Source organism: Scardinius erythrophthalmus, assembly GCF_964197995.2.
Source record: "Scardinius erythrophthalmus genome assembly, chromosome: 16".
Lineage (NCBI taxonomy): Eukaryota > Metazoa > Chordata > Actinopteri > Cypriniformes > Leuciscidae > Scardinius > Scardinius erythrophthalmus.
Genome location: NC_138236.1, coordinates 29,105,866 through 29,120,004, shown reverse-complemented (window position 1 = coordinate 29,120,004; position 14,139 = coordinate 29,105,866).

The window sequence follows — 14,139 nt, the reverse complement described above, 5'->3', positions numbered from 1 at the left end:
TGCGCATTTCGTGTCTCTGATCCGTTCGATGACCTGAGGGAGCATCGAGACCGGAGGAAACGCATAGAGGGGGAGGTTGGGCCAGTAGTGGGCCAACGCATCCCTGCTCTTTGAAAAGAAGATTGGGCAGTGACAATTGTCTTCTTAGGCGAAGAGATCTATTTCTGCCTTCCCAAAGACCTCCCAAAGTAGGAGAACCGTCTGAGGGTGGAGAGACCATTCCTCTGGGGGAACCTTGCCCCGAGAGAGCATGTCTGCTCCCCTGTTCAACGTGCCCGGCACGTGAGCTGCCCTGAGCGAGCGCAGATTGGTGTGAGCCCATAACAGTAGCTGGGTGGCTATGGCAAGCAGGATGCGGGACCTGAGGCCGCCCTGGCGATTTATGTAAGATACCACTGACATGTTGTCCGTCCGGACCAATACGTGGTGTCCAGCCAGGTATGGGAGGAAGGTTTTCAGGGCCAGAAAAACTGCCCTCATTTCGAGGCAGTTGATGTGTAGGCGTCTCTCCGAGCTCGACCAGAGGCCGGAGGCAGGCCTGCCCTCGTACAGGGCTCCCCAACCTGAGTTGGAAGCGTCTGTTGAAATAACCCTCCTCTTGGAGACCACCCCCATACTCACGGCCTGCTGAAACCAGCTGGCGTTCGTCCAAGGGGCCAGGGCTTGAACACAGCGCTGATCCACCTTGATAATCAATCGGCCTGAGTGCCAGGCGTGGGGTGGCACCTGAGGTGCTAGCCATAGCTGAAGAGGACGCATGTGCAGTAGGCCTAGTTGGAGTACTGATGATGCTGAGGCCATAAGGCCAAGGATCCTCTGAAACGTTCTGAGGGGTGCATGAGAGCCCTCTGTGAACGATGCGGCGAGCCGCTGAATCGATAGAGCACGGGCCAGGGAGGGCCACGCTCTCATAAGAACGGAGTCGAATACTGTCCCCAGGAACATGCTACGTTGGCTGGGTAACAGAATACTCTTTGAAAAATTCACCTTGAGCCCTAGACATTCCAGATGGCTGAGGAGCCAGGCTTTGTGAGTATGTGACTCCGCCTCTGACTGAGTCAGGATGAGCCAGTCGTCGAGGTAGTTTAGAATGCGCATTCCCCGCTGTCTCAGGGGGGAGAGAGCTGCATCCATGCACTTCGTGAATGTACGAGGTGCCAGTGCCAGTCCAAACGGTAGAACCGTGTACTGGTATGTCTGCCCCTCGAAGGCGAATCTCAAGAATGGCCTGTGGTGGGGATTCACTTGAATGTGAAAGTAAGCGTCTTTCAGATCTACTGAGAAAAACCAGTCGCCTGGGCGAATTTGCGCCAGTATATGTCTGGTCGTGAGCATTCTGAACGGTCGTGACATGAGAGCCTTGTTCAGATGTCTGAGATCTAAAATGGGCCTCAGGCCGCCGTCTTTCTTCGGAACGAGAAAGTAACGGCTGTAAAAGCCTGACTCGCTTAGAGAAGGAGGAACCCTCTCGATAGCCCCTTTTGCTAGCAGACTTAGCACTTCGGTGCGGAGGACATGACACAGTGTGCTGCTGACCGAGGTTTGAACCACAGCGCGAAAGCGCGGGGGTCTGCGTGCAAACTGAAGCGAGTAGCCGTGCTTTATGATGTTTATCACCCATTCTGAAATTCCTGGGATAGCCTGCCTGGCTAGAGCCCGAAGAGCCAGAGGCCTCATCATATCTGGAACGCCCAGAGACGGGGGCTCGGACTGATATGAGGTCAGGGGAGAAATTTTGCTCGTTTTGTGCTCTGTGTGGGTCGCTGTTAAAACAGCGTTTGGGTGCAGGGGTGCGTAACATGTGACGGGCCCATTTTCTGCATACACAACTGCTCCAGCCGCCTGAACTGAAGAGGAAGCTGTGAGTAGCACACGAGCGATCTTCGGGGCTGGTCCGGCCGTGGCGGGACATAGACCCCTTTTCCTGCCGGTTAGGACGGCTTCTTGGGCTCATGGTCGAGCGTGAGCTTCGGTCGAGGGCCCTGGCACTTGGGAAACGGGAACCGTTTTGCAGGCTTCAGGCGTCGGGTGGTTTCAGCCGCTGGGAGGGGCTGGGGAACCTGAGACGCGGGCTTTTCTGGTCGCGGCGTGCTCTTGGGGCGCCGTTGGACCGAGCTAGAGTGCTTGGGCAGGAAGTGCCTCATAGCACTCGAAGCTTTCTGAGCCTCCGTGAAGCGATCAGCGAAGCCGTTGACAGAAGGGCCGAAGAGACCGGATGGAGAGACTGGGGAGTCGAGGAAGGCGGTTTTGTCAGCGTCCCTGATCTCCGTTAAGTTTAGCCACAGGTGGCGCTCTAAGACAACCAGGCTAGCCATGTTGCGGCCCAGTGCTTGAGCAGTGGTCTTCGTGGCCCTCAGCGCCAAATCTGTAGCACTCCTGAGGTCTTTGAAGGTGTCTGGGTCCGGGCCAGACTCGTCCATAGTGCGGAGGAGCTTAGCTTGAAACACCTGCAGGGTCGCCATAGTGTGGAGTGCAGAGGCGGCTTGACTGGCGGCAGCATAAGCGCGGCTGGCGAGAGCCGAAGTAGTCCTGCACGGCTTAGAGGGGTGCACGGTCTTAGCCCTCCAACTCCCAGCAGTGGGAGGGCATAAGTGTGCGGCGACCGCTTCTTCTAATGGAGGGAGAGAAACATACCCCTTCTCTTCAGCGCCGTCGACAGTGGAGAGCGTTGAAGAGGCTGAAGAGCGCGTTCGCGCTGAAAAGGGCGCGCGCCAGCTCTTAGTGAGCTCATCATGAACCTCGGGCATAAAGAGGGCGGCACGCTGACGCTGACTTGATATTCTGTGTTGGCGCCCCGGCAGGTACCATTCGTCGAGGCGGCTTTTGGTAGGCTCAGCTGGGGAAAGCCAGTCGAGTCCCAGTTCTCCGACAGCGCGAGACATGACACGGAAGAGTTCGGCGTCGATGCTCGCTCGAGTGTCAGTGGGATCCAGCTGAGAGAGAGGGGCGGGGTCCGCGGAGCCCGACCATTTCTCACTTTCAGATGCCGCCATAGAAACAGCGTCGTCCAGTTCTTCTGCTGATAAACCGAAAGAGACGAGACCTGCCGCTACAGAAGAGGGGCGTTGGTCGCTCTGGGAGAACAGGACTGGAGATGAAGGCGCGGGCGAGGCGTGCGGGGAGAGACCCGGCGTGCATTCGTCGAGATGAGCGCGTTCAGGAGGCCTCTGGTCGCGCCGCTTCTTCCTACGGGGCTCACGGGGCGCCGAAGATGGAAGGTGGGCGGGAACACTCAGCGAGGCGGCGGAAAATCTGGCACGGAGCGTGGCAACAGGCATTCCGTCACAGTGAAGGCAGCCGCCTTTAGTGAGCGCTGCCTCGGCGTGCTCAGGACCGAGGCAGGCAACACACCGGGAGTGTGTATCAGAGGCGTGCAGGGAGACCCCGCATGAATCACACACGGTGAGCGGCATTTGCAACAACGCCGCGCGCTGTGAAAACAGCGATTTGCTCTCTTAGAATGCTCTTTTTGAGTTTGCAAAAGGATACTCGTCGGATGCCACAGGGAAACGCTCAGCTGGCAGACGCCGAGATGCGAAGCAGTTCCGCTGGAAGGCTGTTCGACGACGAGCGGCTTCACTCTGGAGAGAATCAGCGACGAGGTGATTCGAAAGCTGAAGGAGATAAAATCTGTCAAATGGCGGATTCTCTGTATATTTATACTCTTCTGTCACGTGCGGTTTCGCGCGCTTGACTCTGGCAGAGTGCCAAGCGCCCTGATTGGTCTGCGCTCCTCTGCTGATCCGCCATTGGTTCGTGCAGTTGCTTTGCACAAGCCAATCAGCACGCTCACGCGAGCTTCTAGCTCTCGCATGTGCTGCAGCAATGCGTTTTAAAATAAAGGCTTCAATATTCTCGAGAAAAGGAGTTTTCCCCAGCGTTTGCAACGCAGTACGAGAGAACGTTCTCGTAAGGGAACCAGAGCTATGAGCAGAGCCCTCTGATTAACCAAAGCGACAGACGCAGACATCTGTGAAGTTCGCAATGTATATTTGCACGCTGTTGTTGTTTCGTTCAAACATTATGGAGCAGGCAAGCACATGGAGCAGGCAAGCACATGGCAAGCAGACTTTGGATAAAAAAGGAGAACTAAAACGAGAATCAATATCAGCGCGGTGTTTTCGAGATGCAGAGAGCTCCCATAGACAGTATATAAACGAGAGCTCCACGTCCGAGACTTCGACCGCTTCTACATGTACTTTATTAAACAGGTGAGCACATTTACATAAAACTAATCAATGTTATATAACGTTAGTTCAACAATGATAAAATGTTAGAATATGATCTGTATGTTATTCTAATGTTGATCTAGTTTACTGCTAGTCTCATACAGACAAACTAACACATACTTTTCAACACATTCAAATGCAGTTTAGTGTGCTAGTGTAATGTTAGACCAAGTAAAACAGCGCTGCGTTACCTCACAAGTTTAATTTGTCTAATAAACTGACCTGTGAGTAGTAATTCTGCACTTGCGTGTAGTTCGGTAGAATGAAATGTCCGTATTCCTTTTATATCCGCGGGAGCTCTCGTCGCGTTTGGAGCTGATAGCTGTCTCTTAGCAATCCCGAACTGCTTCATATCACAGTCATGATAAAAGCATCGATGTATTCAGTCAACCATAAACATTATTAGATCGGCCGGCTTGACGTTGACGACAACATCCATAATTCTTAGCATGAGTTGCGTCATCAAACTACGCCTTTGTTATTGTAAAGAGGTTAGCGACCCCTAGTGGAGAAAAAATCCCATACTGTACGTTGAATATGGCCCGGGTCCAGCTGACTACATAATGCGTTGTGGTTGTGTCTAGGCGCAGGTCCACAACCTGATCTGAATATGAAGTCAGCAGTATCCGGCTGACAACAGTAAACCTTGAGATAAACAAAGAGACTAATATTAGCGTAGATGCCATTCTTCTTAAGTAACTAGTACATCAGGTGCTAAAGAAAGTGTTCCCGGTTCCGGCCTAGTTTAATGCAGCCTGACAATCATTTTACTGATTTGAATAATGATCTTCTGTGTTTATGCCAGGTTGAAGAGGTGTTTTTAGTCAATATTTAAACTAACAGAATATGTCTGCTTCTCGAACAATGCTAGGGAGACTGTTCCAAAAGTTTAGGTGCTAAATAGGAAAGTGATCTACCGCCTGCAGTTGATTTTGATATTCTAAGTATTATCAACTGGACAGAATTTTGAGATCGCAATAGACGTGAAGGACTATGATGCAGGGCAACCATCCCGTAGAGCATTACAATAATCTAGCCTTGAGGTCATGAACACATGAACTAACTGTTCCGCATTTGGCATTGAGAGCAAATGTTTTTAATTTAGATAGGCCTATATTTTTGAGATGGAACAATGTGGTTTTACATATGCTAGAAACATAGCTTTCAAATGAAAGTGTTACAAGGTGGTTGCAGCATGGATGAAACAGGATCTAGGTGCAGCAGCTTTATTCAAAAACAAACTCAAAACAGGGTCTCAGGACCAGGAACATGAACAGAACAACCAACTAAACGCAACATAGAACTGACAAAAAACTAAAAAGAACACAAGGCTTACATAGACAGCAAACAGATAAACTAACGAGACACACCTGAACTGAAACTCAAATCATATCCGTAACCCTGGAAAGAAACAGGCAGGGGGGCGGAGAAAGACAGAACTGAAATAATAACCAAACACAGACAACAACAAAAATCAAAACAAACTGACATCTTGACAGAATGCCCCCCTCCCGGATGGCGTGTCCTCACAGGACAGTCCAGGGGGCCAGGGCGGCTCGTCCTTCATGGCCTTGCCATGGGAGCCAGGCTTGGCCACTATGGCCGTGGACGAATAGCCACCCCAAACCATTTCTTGGGAGGTTTCTGGGCTGGGGAGGACTCTGGAACGGGCTCATGGGCTAGAGCAACCTCACAGGCTCGAGCCATCACTGGACTTTGGTCAGGGGCTGGAGCCCACGTGTATGCCGCCCACACACACACAACATGGCAGTGGCCATAATGGTCAGCGCTTCATTCACAGAAGCTAACTCAAGGACTGGAACGAGCTCAGGAATTTCCCTCTCAGGAACGGGCTCAGGCGTGGCAGCCATCTTGGCTGAGGGCTCAGGTGTGGCAGCCATCTTGGCTGAGGGCTCAAGCGTGGTGGCCATCTTGGCTGAAGGCTCAACCTTCAGTGGACTTTGGACAGTGAAGGTGGAGCCAAGTACAAGAAGGGTGTTATCCAAGAACGTGCTCAGGGATGCTCAAGGACCATCACGGACAAGAAGGGATTGAAGTGAATGGTTTAGTCCATGGCAGAAAAGTCAATCAAAACATAACCCGGGAAGTTGGTGGGATTTGAAATGTCCACAAAATCTTTGATGTGATCCTCGAGCGAACTATGTTCCCTGGCACAGTCGGACTAACTTTACTGCTGCTAGATAAATTTTTCTGGTAAATTCTTCTGTAACAAGGTGGTTGCAGCAGAGATGAAACAGGATCTAAGTGCAGCAGCTTTATTCAAAAACAAACTCAAGCCTTCACAAAACAGAATCTTGGGAACAGAAACATGAACAGAACAGCCAACTAAACACAACGTAGAACTAGGGATGCGCAGATCCGATACTCAGTATCGTTATTGGCTCCGATACTGCCATTCTTTGCCGGATCGGGTATCGGTCAAGAGCTTCCACTATTCTGTGTTATTGTTAAGCCTCACAAAGGCACAAAAACATTACAAAGAACCATCAACTTTTCGTGCACTGTATTATAAGTGTTCTAAAGCCATTCCATAGTTTAATGTGACATAGAGATGAATATTTAAGTCGTTAAACTCAAGTAAGTGCTTCCCTCAGTATGTCCCTTGGCTGTCGGTCATTCACCATTCAGCATTCAAACAGCACGTCGCGTTCGGTTACAGCAGTCAACATGATGAAACTCTCTCCAAGATAATTCAATGTTACTATTTAGTGATCGACCGATATTGATTTTTTATAACCGATACCGATACCGATTATTTGCATGTTTATGTGCCCGATAACCGATATGCAGAACCGATATTTATTTACTTCTGTTTTTGACACAATTATTACAACACATATGAACTGAACAAAACATTTTATTTATGACAATCACTCCCTCCTTGCATACAAAAAAAAAAAAACCTTTATATTTATACACAAATAAATAGAGGGGTCTGATTCCAAAAAATAAAGTGCACTGCTACTAAGTGTCTTTGTTTAAAAATAAAAGCTTTGATGAGGTAAAAAATAAAGCACAAAAATTATTCTAACATATTGGGAAAAAAAATCTAAATTACCTGAATTTTTTTTTTTTTTTTTTGCATAGCTATTTTAGTAGTGTAACTTAATACTCCCAGTTAAGCAGAACTAGGTTGTAGTGTAGAAAACATCAGCAGCAACAATGTTAACAATAGGCAAAATATATGTTTAAAGTCTAATGTTTTCATATGGAGAAAATAATTGACGGGAGTCATATCGCCTTTGCAGAAATGTAATTCATTTTAAACAGTTTTAGAAGGTTTATGTGCCGTTTAATAGGTTTAAAGAGTGAGGAATAATTCACTGGGTAATATTAATTCACTGAATAATATTAGCTGGAATATAACATTGTCAGGAAAGTAACAAACAAAACAGCATATTTGCATTTTCCAACTAGTATGTTATTAATTATTAATAATGTTTTTGTCGGTCTAGATCATGAAATGCTTTCTGACAAAGTGCTGTTTATCTATGCATTTACAACTACTACTCAACCGCGATCGCGCGTGGAGATAATAAATAATTAATTTCCACAGAGCGGTATTTATTTAGATGTGTATTAGCGAAATAATGGTTATGTAGTAAATGATAATATAATTGAGGGTGTTTAAACGAGATAATCTTGTCAAAAGTTTCATTCAGTGGCTGTGCTTGAGCATTCCTGATCATCAACCCAGTGAGTGCTCAGCAATATGAACGAACTTTTTTTTCGAGACTAAATTTTTTTGATCATTAGGTGATCAAATACAACAGATGGAGAATTAAATTCAGCGCTTTTAATTTCAACATGCACTCATTCATGTCTGTTTTATTTAATTCATGTAAAGTTACGTCTTTATTGGGGCAGGACATGACGGATTACGCTACGTGACTCCATGAGTTCGTCTCAATTTTTTAGAACCAAGCTGCATAAATAAACTATATCAGGCATTTATGTCTCAAATCTCATTTCTGCATGTCTGTTATGTTAAATAAAGTTGAATAATTAAAGCAAAGCAAGCAGAACATATACTTTACATGTGCACAGAGTTGTTGTTGACTGATCTCCTCATGTGGGAGATGTAATTAATGTAGGTTGTGTGCCCCCATTTTTCTACGGACCTGAAGCATCTCTCGCTCAAAACCACTCTCTTACTGGCGCTCGCTTCAGTCAAGAGAGTGGGCGATTTACATGCGCTATCAGTAAGCGCATCCTGCCTTGAGTTTGGACCTAACGACTCCAGAGTTGTCCTTAAGCCAAGCCAAGGCATGGTTATGTTCCAAAGGTGCTCTCGACTCAGGTGATTTCACTAGCAGCTCTTCCCTCATTAGAGGATGAAAGAGATGCAAAATTACTCTGTCCTGTCAGGGTTCTCTTGAGAGTTTATCTGAGTTTATCTAGTTCGGTTAATCATTTGGTTTAAATCATTCGGTTAATTTTGTGAATTGGTGAAGAAATATAGAGCTGAGAATCATCAGCATGTGAAAACTTATAGCTGCTTCCTTAAGATATCTCCCAAGGGTAACATGTACTGGGTGAAAAGCAACGGTCCTTGTACTGAGCCTTGCGGTACTCCATACTGAACTTGTGATCGGTATGACATCTTTTAATTTACTGCTACAAACTGATAACGGTCAGATAAGTATGGTTTAAACCATGCCGATTTAATTCCACTGATGCCAACATAATTTTCAAGTCTATTTAAAAGAATTTTGTGGTCAATGGTATCAAATGCAGCACTAAGATCGAGTAACACTAGAGAGATACAACCACGTTTGGATGATAAGAGCAAATTATTTGTAACTCTAATGAGAGCAGTCTGAGTACTATGATACAGTCTAAATCCTGAATGGAAATCCTTGTAGATACCATTTCTTTCTAAAAAAGAAATTTGTGAGGATACTGCCCTTTCTAGTATTTTTGACAGGGAGGGTGGATCTGAGATCGGCCTGTAATAGACAAATTCTTTTCTCAAGTTGCAGTTCTTTTAATTAGAGGTTTAATAACTGCCAGCGTAAAAGTTTTCAGTACATATCCTACTGACAAAGATGAATTAATGATTTTAAGAAGAGGATCTATGACCTCTGGAAGCATCTCTTTCAGTAGCTTAGTCAGAATAGGGCCTAACATACATGTTGTTGATTAGATGATTTAACGAGTTTAGACAAATCTTCCTCTCCTATAGCAACGAATGAGTGGATTTTTTCCTCGGGACACTACAAAGCACTGTCTGATGCGATACTGTAGTAGACGGTTGTATGGTTAAAATTTTCTCCCTAATTTTATCAATCTTGCAAGGAAAGAAGTTCATGTAGATCAATTGCACTAGCCTAAATTTTTAGGGCTACTGTTTTAAGGGCCAGAGTGTGCTCGTTGTACCACGATGTTGGACTAATTTCCTTAATCTTCTTTAAGATAAGGAGCAACTGTGTCTAATGTGCTAGAAAAGAGAGTCAATAGTTTCTGTTGCAACATTGAGTTCTTCTAAGCTATCTGGGATTTTGAGGAGATGAAACTGATCAGGAAGATTATTTATAAAGCAGTCTTTAGTGGTAGAAGTAATAGTTCTACCGTATCTTATATGGTATCTATACCATATCTAACAACAAAACAAACAATTTTTTTTTTTACATTTGATAATAATTGATAATTTGATAAAGTAGAAAGTTTACTCTAATCTTATATAATATGGTAGGTACAAAATTAATAGTGCCCCAAAATTGTATTTCGGTTAATTCCTTAATTTTGAAGATAAATATGTCACACAGCCTAGGCGATTCGTGCATAACTGAGTTTTCATGTGCGGTTGGTTGGGGGAATATAATATGGGGGAATATAATTTTTAAATTTAAATTTAACTTCTGTTAAAATAACTTTTACAGATCGAGCAAACTTTAGGTAATGCATACGTTAGGTAATGATGGATGCCAGGTTTGAAGGAAAACTACCTCTGATTCACAAAATGGGCTGTCAAACCGTGAGATAAGGTGCAGTTTGCCTTGTGTCAGTGCTTATATGCTTTCAATTTGTTTGTTTCTATTAGTCAAGTCAAGTCACCTTTATTTATATATCGCTTTTTACAATACTGACTGTTTCAAAGCAGCTTTACAGTGATAACAGAAAATTAATGCAACAAAGATTGTTTTGGCTATACAGCAGCTCCAGAAAAAAGTTATTGTCCAGTTTAGATAAGGTCATTTTGATCGAATGAATCAATGATTGATTTCTGTTGTAAAAATCATCTGTTATCTGGAGAAAGCAGTGATGTCATCGTCCAGGCTCTCAAAGCAGGCAGATCAAAAATATTAAGAAGTGTCCTCAACTAAGCAAGCCAGAGGTGACAGTGGCAATTACAGAATATGTGGAAGCCTGAATTGATGCAGGACTTGGAGGCCTAATATTCTTAATATTCTGGAATAGCGGCAGCAGTATGGAAGCTTATGTGTAGCAATATTCAATTTGAAATGTAATATGCAAAATGACAATGCAATATGTAAAATGGCAATGCATTTCTGTATTTAAATTTTAATTTTCCCATCATTTGTGCAACGTTTGGTGCAAAATGAAAATGAAAATTCAATTATAAAATTTACATTTGCCATTTCATACACTAGTTTTAATATGTAAATTAAATACATAATTTAACGCTTTATAAGTTGCAAAATTAAAATTAAAATGTATTACAGAAATTATTAGATATGTTTAACATGTTCAAGCAAAAACTGTGGCAAAATTGTAATTTAAATGTTATTTTTTCTTAATTGCATTTACAATCACAGTTAAGACACTTGCGATTGCATTTCCATTAAGCGTCCCGCAATGAATGTAGCAAAATTCAATGTGCAATTTGAAAATGCATTCTGAGCCGATCACGTGCCCGCCCCGCCCTGTCAGTCACTGCGTGAAGTTGGCTCCGCCCCCAATCCAATGCAAAACGTCGGCAAAATAGGCCACATTCACCCAAAATAGACTCATGTTTGTTCTAATTTGCGCCGATAAACGTTTATTTTGTGCTGTTTCGGTTTCTTAAATATTAAAATATTATTTATTGGTCATTCTGAGGTCACTCAGCTATGAAGGTAAATCAGTAGCAAAACTTGAGAGCACGTAAATGTGAATTTGAGAACTTGTACAATAAATATCCGTACTTGTACATGAACATTTACACTCACAGCTCCAATGTGAAAACCTGTAAAATAAAAATCTGAAGTTGAATGTTGAAATTTGCACTCGCATACAATAGTCACAAACCTGTATTCTGAATCTGAAGCTGCAGACAAGTAGACACAAATGTGTAAAATGCCATTCACAGAAATACAACGACAGACACAAACTTGTAATATATATTTTGCGTTTAATCTTACGTTCACATTCGCAGTACTACCTCAAATAGGCACTTGCAACTTCTCAAATCTGTCACTGCAATTTCAAATTTCGCGCCTTGACTTTTGCTACTCTTTTCGCGATATATCAGGTGCCAAACTAACTTGTGCACTTGAAACTCAGAAGCGGCGAGAGAGAAAGGGGGGCGGGAGCTGGGGTGTTCAAAGGAGCCGTTTTATTGGTTGGCAGCTAGCCAATGAAATGGGACTTCGATGATGTCACGAAACCCGTGTGCACTGAAACGTTAACATGGCTTATAGCATAATGCATTAATGCATTAGACTGATATTAAAAAAATAAACGATATTATCAAACTCAGTAAACACAATGCTTATAATGCATACTACAGAAAAGCAGATGAGCACAGAATATGAACACAACGCGTTTAATTGAGACAGTGGTATTAAAAGACCAAACTCAGGAAACACCATACAAATAAAGCAAAGCAATTGAGCTCTGAATATGGATGCAACGAGTTTAATTGTACGTTTTCCTCCCATAGAAAACCAAGAAAACGCTTAATAAGACTTAATGGACCAACAGTTATAAAATAAAAAAACAAATAAAAAAAAAACACATAATTCGTTAAATTATTAACAAAACAAACACAGGCAGCAAGTTTATTTGCACTCAACACACATTTGCTTTCTTTCGTCATATTCTGTGCTCATCTGCTTTTCTGTAGTATGCATTATAAGCATTGTGTTTACTGAGTTTGATAATATCGTTTATTTATTTTAATATCAGTCTAATGCTTTTTTTTATTGCATTAACAACAATTACAGACCATGAACAAAAACAAAATATATATATATATAAAAAAAGAAGAGGCCAGGGTTAAAGATATACAAATACACAATACAAAAATTAAATGAAAACAAAACTAAATAGACCTAACAAACAATAAAAGGCTTTGACATTTCACAAAATCTGAAAAGTATTCAACAAATACATGGTTTTATATCAGTCTAATGCATTTCAGTGCACACGGGTTTCGTGACATCATCGAAGTCCCATTTCATTGGCTAGGTGCCAACCAATAAAACGGCTCCTTGAACACAGCTCCCGCCCCCCTTTCTCTCTCGCCGCCTCTCAGTTTCAAGTGCACAAGTTAGTTTTGCACCTGATATATCGCGAAAAGAGTAGCAAAAGTCAAGGCGCGAAATTTGAAATTGCAGTGACAGATTTGAGAAGTTGCAAGTGCCTATTTGAGGTTGTACTGCGAATGTGAACGTAAGATTAAACGCAAAATATAGCTGCGAGCAGCAATTACGGGCCCAAGCAAGGCACCGGGGTGGCGGTACCACCGGCTTGGGCCCTCCATCGCTGCTCGCAGCTATATTTTTATATATATATATATATATATATATATATATATATATATATATATATATATATATATATATATATATATATATATATATACATGCATACATACATACACACACATACATATATATGTATATATATATATATATATATATATATATATATATATATATATATATATATATATATATATATATATATATATATATTATTGTTTAAAAGTTTGGGGTCAGTAAGATTTTAATGTTTTTAGGAGAAGTCTCTTCTGCTCACCAAGGCTGCATTTATTGATTAAAAATACAAACAAAAACAGTAATATTGTGAAATATTATTCCAATTTAAAACAGCTGTTTTCAATTTTTTAAATATTTTACATAGTAATTAATTTCTGTGATCAAAGTTGAGTTTTCAGCATCATTACTCCAGTCTTCAGTGTCACATGATCCTTCAGAAATCATACTAATATGATGATTGATGCTCAATAAATATTCATAATTATTTTCAATGTTGAAAACAGTTGTGTACAGATTTTTTTTTTCAAAATGCTTTGATGAATGTAAAGTTCAAAAGAACAGCATATATTTCAAATATATATATTTTTAACATTATAAATGTCTTTACTGTAACTGTTGATCAGTTTAACTCATCCTTGATAAATAAAAGTACTGATTTATTTTATTTATTTCCCCCAAAAATAAAATTTTAATTATTAGGCTACTAACCCAAAACTTTTGAGCGGTAGTGTTTAACGTTACAAAAGCTTTAGATTTCAGATAAATGCTGTTCTTTTGAACTTTCTATTCATCAACGACTGTACACAACTGTTTTCGACATTTAAAATAATAATGAATGTTTCTTGAGTTTTAATCATCATATTAGAATAATTTCTGAAGGATCATGTGACAGTGACGACTGGAGTAATGATGCTGAAAACTCAGCTTTGATCACAGGAATAAATAATAGTTTAAAATATATTAAAATAGAAAGCAGCTGTTTTAAATTGGAATAATATTTTACAATATTACTGTTTTTGTTTGTATTTTTAATCAAATAAATGCAGCCTTGGTGAGCAGAAGAAACTTCTCTGTTATGTGCGCGCCACAGACTGCACGCACGTCCGCTTAGAGTTCCGCCTTTTGCCTTCCGTCAATATTACGTTATTAGAAAAATATTTTTT